Genomic DNA, 10336 nt, shown 5'->3' with positions numbered 1-10336 from the left:
TTAAAAAAAAAAAAAAGAAGAGAGATGAAAAACGTTCGATTATTTTCTCAGTGTATTTTTGTAAAAAATATATAAAGGGGGTGTAAATCGGTGTTAATCGCTGTTTGGATTTCCTGACACGGGCAGCAGGGCCCCGGACACGCGGTGCGCGCACATCGCCGCCCGCCCGCCCCTCCGCCCGCGTCGCGCTCCGATCTGCAGGCACTTAAAGGCACAGCATCCCGCACCGCGCTCCGCTCGTGGCGGATGGGGCCGGAGGGGACTGGGAGGAGGGCTCCGGGAAGCCCGGTTTGGGTGAGAACGTCTCCAGAACGAAACGCGGAACCGGAGCATCCGCGCGGAAAGGGATCCTGTACCTTTAACTCGTAAACCACATCTTTTGCACTTTTTTTCGAAGCAAAGCCGTGCCGTTTTAAACCACTGGATCTATCGAAATGCCGGTTTGAGTTCGCGACACTATGTACTGCGTTTTTCATTCTCGTATTTGACTATTTAATCCTTTCTACTTGTCGCTAAATATAATTGTTTTAGTCTCCTATGGCATGATGATAGCATATGTATTCAGGTTATAGCTGTTGTGTTTAAGATGAAGAAAGTGAAAACATCTTTGTACATTTAAGTCTGTATTATAATAAGCAAAAAAGAAGATTGTGTGTTTATGTATGTTAATATAACATGACAGGCACGGGGACGTCTGCCGAACGAGGTGGTTCCGTTAAGGGTTTCGCTTTTATTGTTATTATTTTATTTTTATTTTTATTTTTATTTTTATTTTTTTTTTGGTCATCCATCCTGTGCAATATGCTGTGTAGAATTTTTGTTTTATTTTATTTTTATTTTTATTTTGTCTAACGATCACCCACAAAGCAACGTTGGGAAAGAAGAGGAAAAAAAAAACAAAAATCATGCCAGCTAACCATGTCACGTTCACTGCCTGTCAGATTGTCGATATACCTTCTGTAAATAACCTCTTTGTTTTTGTTTTTGTTTTCTTCGGGAAGGAAATAAAATCAGCTGGAACTGAACCCTAACCCCGGCTGCGCTCCTCCTCATTGCCCCGTCCCGCCCGCGACGCGGTGATTCGCTCGGACTCCGCCTCCGGTTGGCGGCGGGGCGGGCCGGGATTTCGCCCGCCCTCTGCTGCAGGCACTGCTCTTGCCGTGCCCTCCCCGAACCACGGAGCCGAGGTCTTCCCCTCCTCCTTTTAGCCAAGTTTTCCTTCCGTTCTGTCCCGTGCGAGGACGGTCTTCCCCACGCTGGAGCTTGCCCGGTGCATCCCGGCTGAAGCTTTTCTCATGCAAAGCAAGTCCTGGTCCCTCCGTGCTCCCCCCCTAAAACCTCGCTGCTGTGTGTGCCGCCCCGGGCGGTGCTCCTGAGCAGAATCCGAGAGAGAAGGGGAAGGGTGAGGCCCGGGAGCAGTTAACCCGAAGGTTTATGGCTTCCTGCGTGCCCTGTTCTCAATTCGCAGTTATAAGTTCGGTAGTGCCAAACGCAGTTTTTCTCTGGGGATTTTTACGTAGTAACAACCAGGCTAAAGAACGTGTTGACACACTACTGCATGGGATACGTGCTGCAACCTCCACGTGTTCCCTGCTGCTTGAGGTGCAGGGCTAGGCAGGTATCTAGCAAGAAGAAAAACCCCAGATAAAACTGTGCAAGGATATATTAAATCACAAAATCAGAATGGCTTGGGTTGGAAGAGACCGGGAAGCTCACTTTGTTCCAATCCCTGTCTGTATGTATGCAAGTGTCTATTACTATGGACCATCTTTCTGCTGAAATGGGTATGGGATTGCTTTGGAAAGAAAACCAGTAGCCCACAAGCAGTTGTGAAATCTAGCAAATTGATTGCAGTGATTTGTAAATAACGATGTAAAAGAAAACTTGATTTTAGGAATCACAGCTGGTGCCTGACCCCAGGCTTGCCTCATGATGGATCCTGTCCTGGCCCCTGTGGGAAGGTGCCCAGCATCATCACAGGGACAGCCTGGGATGGCCATGGCTGCTACAGCCAGGGAGCTATGACCACCCTCCAGTAGACAAGGCAGAGCAAAATTGCTCCATCACTGGTGTGCCTTCACCTGGCCTCTGGGAATCAGCGTTTTATGAGGTTCTACAGCTGTACTGTGATCACTGCCACCATCAAATTTCATTTCATGAATTCATTCTGCCCTCCGTGAGATCCCCCCTCTTGCTCATGGCCTCCACAACACCTTGTGGTAATGCTTAGTGAATTCATTAGTGTGCCACGTAAAAAAAAAGCAACTATTTTCTGTTTGAACTTCAGTACAGATCATTTTGTCTTTATACAGTGACAATTCTGTTCCCTTTTCAGCCTTTGCAAGCTCCCCGTTTTTCTAGCTCTTTGTCGTTTCTCTGTTAGCTCTTCTCACAGTGCACAGAGATACAGAAAGTAATTGAACTAGATTTGAATGAAAAATCACTATGATAGCCCCATCTATTTATTTTAAATAATTTCCTTTTTAATAGACTGTTCTTGTTTGCACGTCATTGATTTACCTACAAATTATACAAAGACGGCTACCTCATCAGTGGATATTTAACTAACTTTCTGCAATGATGCCTGCCTCTTCAGTGCATCATTTCGTTACCTCCCATGTATGGCAGCACGTGATGTGACCACACACATAGATTGTATTGTTTTTCCTTTCTTTTCCAAAACCAAAGCAGGGTTCCCTGGGAGTAAGCAATGCGAAACACGTTTGTAAGCTTTGTATTCTCTCATTACACACCCAGAAGACACCGCCTGACTGGGCAGAAGGGAGAATGCTGGATGGAGGCCCCCAGCATCCCCCCAGCTGCTGTGACCCCTGCCTGCACGATACATCAGTGGCAGCCAAGGGCAAGCAGAACCTTGGTGCTGGCTGGTCCACTCCTTTGCCTTCCTCTCCCACCTGCTTTTGCTTCCATGTGGAAATGGAAAAAAGTAGCAGGCAAGAGCTCAGCTCACCTCTCAAGGGCTCTTTATTCTGTTGGGGTCTGATTTTTTAAAGTGTGTACTAGGATTAATTTTAACCCTATAATGCTCTCTGAAAAGCTTTGAGGACATTAGCGAGGTATTACAATGTGACCTCCTGGGCTTATGAGTGTTGCAATCATCTTGATAGTTCAGAGTACAAAAATGGTTACCCACCACCTGCCATTTCAGCCTCTCCTTTCCACATGATCTCTGTGTTTTGCCACAAACATGGGGAAAATGTGACCGTTTCCAAGATGTGAATGCCGTGGGACAAAAAGTGAGTGACTAATTCAGGACTCAGCCCTGGATGTAATTGCCTTGTTAGTGATTGCTCTGTTTTGTGCCTTTTACACAAACATCTCAAGGCAAGTGGTAGTAACAGCCCAAAGGGTCACTATGAATTGAATTAAATCCAGCTGGTGACCCCCTGATCCCTCAGGGCTCAGCACTGGGGCCAGTTTTGTTTAACATTTTAACACTGGCTTGATTGAGAAGATTGAGTGCCCCCTCATTGGGTCTGACCCAAAAGTTGGGTGGGAGTGCTGATCTGCACGAGGACGGGAAGGATCAACAGGAGGGTCTGGATAGATTGAATTGATGTGCTGTGTTCAGTTGCATGCCATTCAACAGGGCCAAATGCCGAGTGCTGCATTTGGGTCATAACAACCCCTTGCAGCAGTACAGTGTGGGAGAAGAGAGGCTGGAAAACAGCCTAGTGAGTAAGGACCTGGAGGTGCTGGTTAGGCCACACCTTGAGAGCTGTGATCAGTTCTAGGCCCCTGACTGTAAGAAGGACATGCAGTTGCTTGAGTGTGTGTAGAGAAGAATGAAGGGCTAGAAAACAAGACCTATGAGGAGTGGCTGAAGGAACTAAGGCTGTTTAGTCTGGAGAACACAAGGCTGAGGGGAGACCACTCTCTACAACTCCCTGAAAGGAGGTTCTAGCAAGGGGGTCTCCTTTCTCACATGACAACCTACAGGATGCGAAGCAGCTGCCTCGGGTTGTGCCAGGGGAGGTTTAGATTGGATATCAGAAAAGATTTCTTCACATAAAGGATAATCAGGCATTGGAACAGTCTGCCTATGGAGGTGGTGGAATCCCTATCACTGGAAGTATGTGGAAATGTGTGGGCATGGCACTAAGCAACAAGTTTTATTGGCGGATTTGTAGTGTTGGGTGATGGTTGGACATGATGATCTTAAGTGTCTTTTCCAGCTGAAATGATTCAATGATTTATCAAATCTATAGTAACCAACAGAATTAAATCACCTGGATTATGAGCCAGACATAATTCATAAGCATGCCTAAGCAACGTTTCCTAATACATCTATTGCTAGATTATGCTATTTTAGGTGGCTTCTGATGTGCTTTTTCCTAGCAGTACAGTAAATCTTAGGATCCCCTTCTCTCCTTCACTAACCCCTCCATCTTCTTTTTGCAAATTATACTGAATTCTCCTCCCACATGGCAGAAACTCCCATGGCTCCCATTAAATCTTCCCTTTTAAGGAGTTTATCTTGAAGTAAAAGACAATGTACCTGTAGCTACTGTGGGGTGAAGTTTGTTGGCTTGTGACAGAGGAGGTTAGCTTTCCATAACTCAGCCTGATGCTGTTTGTCAGCCGATAGAAAATGTTAATGAGTTCCTCAGTGCTCCCCTCTGTATCCCACCTTAACTGTAGGCAGCATTAACCTGCTTGAACAGGAGGAAGACTTACAGAAATAGGAACAAGACTGGCAAGGGACCCGTATGGATCTTTCAAAATGATGGGAATTGGAAATGGAAACTCATACCTATGGGCTTTGAATCTTGTTTGGCAGCATTATGCCAGAAAATTACTAGATAAAGTGCATTTGCAGTGTCAAAACTCTGCCTTGTATTGGCAGCATCCTTCTAAAATAGACCTGAAATAAAGAGCAAAACACTAGTATTTCTTACCTTTCCTCTTCGGCTTTCTTAGCAGTTCACAAGATCTCTTCCTCATTGATTTTATTTGGTTTGGTTGTTTGTTTTTCAGTCTTCTCTTTACTTTCTCTGAGCTTGCTTCTTCCTGGATGTCTTCTTCAAGACTTTTTTTTTTACCTTTATGCTAGAGATGTAAATTCCCATTCACTGGACACAGAGCATTGTGTCTTTCCTGCTTTACTGGCACCCTTTTTCTTTTGCTTCAGCATTCAAGTAATTCCCTTGCAAAAGGCACATTGCTTAATATGCAGCAGTGGAAGGAAAAGAAATTTAATTTAAGCTGTATTCAAGATGTACCCATGCTACATTATCATCCTGAGACCAGTCCAAGGCTCTCTGATTAGGGTATCTCTGCACATTGTCTGCCTCAAAAATAGCATCAACCTGGGTACAAACTGTGACTCCATTTCTCAAAGCTAAATGAAAACAGCTGGTATCCAACTGAATAATTTAGGAGGCTGTTGCTCAGGTTGACCATCTTGAACAAGTGGGATTGCTGTGAAACCAGGCGAGATCCAACTGCATGATCTCAGCACAGTTCACTGAAACCAATACACTGAGTTTAAACTTAGTGTAAAATATTTCAAATGGGTAAATTCTTGATGTATCAGAGATGTCGTGATGTGTCACTTTTCATTTTAGCCACCAGCCTGAAGTTTGCAACTACCTGCAGCTGGTGGTCTGTCCTTCTCAAGGAGGTGAAGCAACCATCAGAATCTTTTCAGGACCCCCACACTGCTCAGATTATGATTACTGCCTTTGTGGATGGTTACTAATCATGGTGCACTGAATGGACCTACAGTGGCTGATGTGCTGATTGCAGTGGGTTTAATAGAAGGACAGTTTAAAGGGGAATCTGGGCATTTTTCCAGACTGGAATACCTGGATCTGGATCATTTTACTCCCATTAAATTGAATGGACATACCTTTAGAGTTGGCAGAGTTTATCTTAGGGAACTGTATGATTCAGGAAGGTAGCAATTGGCGTACAGATTCTCACATGAAGTCATTAGTTCAGATTTACCCAAGGTGCCAAGAAAGCCACAGCGATTTAACATTTATGTAAAGTAAGTCCTAAGCACAGTATATATGAGTACTTATGCACTCTAATTTGTGCACACATTGTCATTTCCAGAGAGAAATATATATTTGTGAATAGTCAGTTTTTCCAGGAAAAACAACAACAAAACCAAACAACCTGTAATAAGAATAACATGAAGCCCCATCCCTGAAGACATTCAAGGCCAGGCTGGGCCAGGCTCTGAGCAACCTGATTGAGCTGTGGATGACCCTGTTTATTGCAAGTTAGTTGGACTACACGAACTTTAAAGGTCCCTTCCGAATCTGGGAATTCTATGATTCTGTGATTTTCTGATGGAAAACATGCATAGCGTATCTATTACTGAAATTTATATTTCTAGCTTTATCTGTAGGAATAAAAAAGTGGTACAGGAGATTGGAAATGAGAGTTGTCCAATTAATTCACAATTAATTCCTGGTCCCCCTGCATTTTTTTGTCCAAAACATGATTTGCCAAGTGTTGTTATTATGCTGCTGCTTTTCTTTGGATCAATGTCTTATGCTGTGAAATATGTGCTATATATAAAAGCAGATACACTGAAGCTTAACAGTTTCACCAGGTGTAAGTGGTTTTTAAATTAATATAAATTGTTTGCAGAATGCATGAAGTTCTGCAAACACGGCAGTGGAACAGAATTTGAATAAATTTTTACCTTCTTAAAGAAATAGAAGTAATCACGGATATTTGAAAAATGTTTGGTTTTGTTCTCTTGAAACAGTTTGGGCAAAAAAAAGAAGTGTGAAAATGTTCTTTTCTTGAGTTCCTTCCTCACTGAAACAGCTGAAACATGAAGCCTTATTATAATTGTTATTTGCTTTTCTGTCCTGAACTGAAAATGCATTCTAATACTCCAGAGCTGGTTGCAAACAGAGGGCCATAAATTCCAGCTCAATTTATCTAAATAGTGTATTGTGTGAGAGATACAGGCATGGGCTGACACATTCAGTGATAATTACATAATGGGAGCTTCCTAATTCCATTAGCAAATTGTTCCAGGTTTAGATAAAATGAAATCATAGTGTCTTCTTTTCTCACCTATTGTATTTTGTTATTGTTATTATGTTGTTGTCACTGCCCTTAATCATAATGTCTCACAGCCTTGGGGCGTTGTAAGCACAGGAGAAAAAGAGAAGACCCACTTCAGATAGTTTGTAAACATGAGACAAAAAAGCAGCAATGGATATAAGTAGAAAGCAAAATATTATTGGCCATCAGTGGGGCAGCACTTATATCACCGCAGCAGCAGCCTGAGCTAGGTGCTCTTTTGTTCTTTGCTTATATCACAAAGACAGACTTTTACAAGGGGGTTGGATGAGAGCACATGCAAGTTTACACCTGTGAGCAGGGACCTTTTCTTCAGCATTTGTCACGATGAGGGAAAATACAAAACTGTAATGAGCAAACAGTAAAGATGCTGAGATGATAAGATGGTGGCAGGCAACTTTTTGCTGCCACATGGGAACAGGGTGGTGGTGGTAGAAGGAATATGGTTGCAAAGGAAGAAGGGGGAAAAGGTAACATTTGTCAAAGCCTGGGAAAAGAGCTCTTGCAGTAGTTATGACTAAAGATGAGTTGAACCTCAAGAATCTTAGGAAAACAGCAGTACCGTTAATTGATAGCCTGTATATTAAAGCAAAATTCTTAGCTGCTTACTAATGAGAATACTGGCTACTTATGGCAGTAAGTGAGAAAGAGGTAGGAGAAAAGCAGGTAAGAGCCTGGTGGAGATTAAAGAGCAAATCTTTGTTTTATGCAGGCAGAGAATGGAAACGGAGTGGCTTGTTAGCCAAAAGAGATGTTAAAGATCAAGTCTGAGGTTTCAATTTCTTCTGAGGTGAGGATGTCAGGACATCACTGCATGAGCCAAGAGAACCTGGTTTCTACACGTCCGTGTTTCAGGAGAGTTCCTTTGGGTGGATTCTCTGGTGTCTAATAGCTGGGTTACTCTGTGCTGCAAACTAACTGCAAACGGGCCAGACAAAAGGCAAGTCTGAAGGGCCTTTTGCCTGGAGCCAGCTCCAGTTGATGAGCCATGGAATCTTGGAGCTGTGCTAATGCTACTCTGAGACGTAAACATTCAACACAGAACAAGGAGTCTTGTGGCCTTACAGAGCAAAAGTGTTCTACAGAAGTTTTAGTAGTCTCATCCAAAAGGTGCTCAGTGCCAAATGGCTTTTGTGCCTCTTTTGTGTCTGATGGGTCTGCTGGTGAGCTGGAGCTTGGTTAATACTAAATATACTAAATCACCCTGTAACAATGACCGTGTTATGAACAAATGGCAAATCATGTAATTAACAAAGTCAATTTTCAACTTGGATAGCATTACTTGATAAACTCTTGTATCATAAGTGAAGGTGTAGTTCACATTCTTCTTGTAAATACATTACAAATATGTGGAACAAAGTATATTCATTAAGTAATATCCACATGTGCACATTTACAAATCATTCTTTTCATTAGAGTGGTTTGAGAACAATAATGATGACAAACAAAATGGTCTGGTTTCATGTCAATTGATTTAGATCAAAGTCATTTAAATAGCCAGTTTTAATCATGATTTAAATTGCCAAGTTGGAAACCTTGATTTAAATAATTCATTTTCATCTTGTTTCGCATTTGTGCTTCCTAGTTATTTTTTTAAATAAAGAATAATTCCCACTGGCTGGAATAATTCAGTATTTCTATTCACTAAGCATGAGGATTACACCAATACTACGTATACCTTTAAGCAGTTCAACATATGTTTGCCCAGATTCTTAATTTACACAGTTAATTTATATAGTTTTATCATGCTAGGAGATAATTACTGAGTATTTCCCTCATATTTATTTTTTTCCTCATGCACTACTTCAGACTGTACTTAGAAGAACAATTAGACTTCCACTAAAAATGCATGAAATCTGGAGAAAGGGGGATGTGCTGATCAAAATATGCTGGCTAGCTAAAACATTGTTTTGTGAGAAAAGCTTTTCTTTTAAAAAGCAAGGCCAGGTCTGTTGTGGATGTCAGAATAGTAACTACAATCTGGAAGTATAATTTGTTACACTTCTGACATGGAAGAAGGTGTTTGTATTCATTAATTGGCAAAAATGCGGCAAAATTCTGTGATACTTTCTTTTTCAGATTTAAATACATCAATCCGTCTTTAATTGTCTTTTGAAGAAGGAGTAATGAAGAAGATACAGCTCTTCCTTTGCTAAGTAGAACAGAGGTTGTATATTGAACGTTTTGATTTGCAAAATAAATCAGGCCATCAGGAATGTTTTTAACTTTCATTCTACTGAGAAAATATTGTGAGTTTAGGCTGTTTGACCAGTAAGTGTTCTCGAGAGAGTGAAATTACAGAGGCTGTAGAGAGTTTTGGTGAAGATGTCTGGAAGGTCTGTGTGACCCTGCTTCGCCAAGGTAGTTTTAAGCATGAAAAAAGAAACAGATTTCCAGAAACTTCTCTTTTGATAAAAGACTGTTAAATATACTGCTTGATTTCTGCTTGAGTCAGTCTGAATTCCCTCTTAATAATTGTTATGTGATCATCACATCTAGGGAAAATAACAAAGTACCTATCTATCTCAGTCTTATCTGGTTATCCATGCTCATAATTAGTTCCTCGTGTTTAAATGAACTAATCATTTAACAAAGCCAACTGTATAAACTGAAATTAAGGAACAATTATTTCAGCGCTTGCAGAATGAGCTCCTAATTTCAGATGCGTTAACATTTCTGTCACCGTTGCTCCAAGCACCTGGCAGTGCCTTGTCTCTGTCAGGTAGGGACCCTTCATTCTCTAACTTTCAATCTCAGATATAAAACAGTATGACTGCAGAGCAAAAAGCACTTAGGATGCAAGCAAAGAAAATGAGATAAACAAAGTGACACAATTCCGTCTTATTTATATGATGTTGAAAACGTTAATGAGACTGTCTAGATTTGTTCTAGTCATAACTTACCTCTCAAATTTGAGGATGGTGCTTCTGTAGTTTGGATGTTTGATTTTCATAGTATTTAATCTAATTTCTAAAAGGAGATTTCTTAATTGGAATGGGGAAAGGTGTTGTTTAATAAAAATATTGTGACTTTGTATCTGTCATGCCTTACAAAGTTGGATAATTACCTCCTTTGCTCCAGCAAAGACCACTATTTTTACACTTCATAGAGAAATAAATATAGTCCTCTTTGAAACATCCCATTCCTCTGATTCTCAAATAGCTGCCCTTAGAGAACTTCTTGTCTTTTTGCTCAAGATCTTAATTTATCACCAGCCTTACCTATCTTTGAGCAACACCTCAGAGCCCTCACACACTCGCCGTAT

Source organism: Meleagris gallopavo, chromosome 3, assembly GCF_000146605.3.
Source record: "Meleagris gallopavo isolate NT-WF06-2002-E0010 breed Aviagen turkey brand Nicholas breeding stock chromosome 3, Turkey_5.1, whole genome shotgun sequence".
In the NCBI taxonomy this organism is placed as follows: Eukaryota; Metazoa; Chordata; class Aves; order Galliformes; family Phasianidae; genus Meleagris; species Meleagris gallopavo.
The sequence above is the reverse complement of the archived record's forward strand: the minus strand, read 5'-3'. Positions refer to the sequence as shown.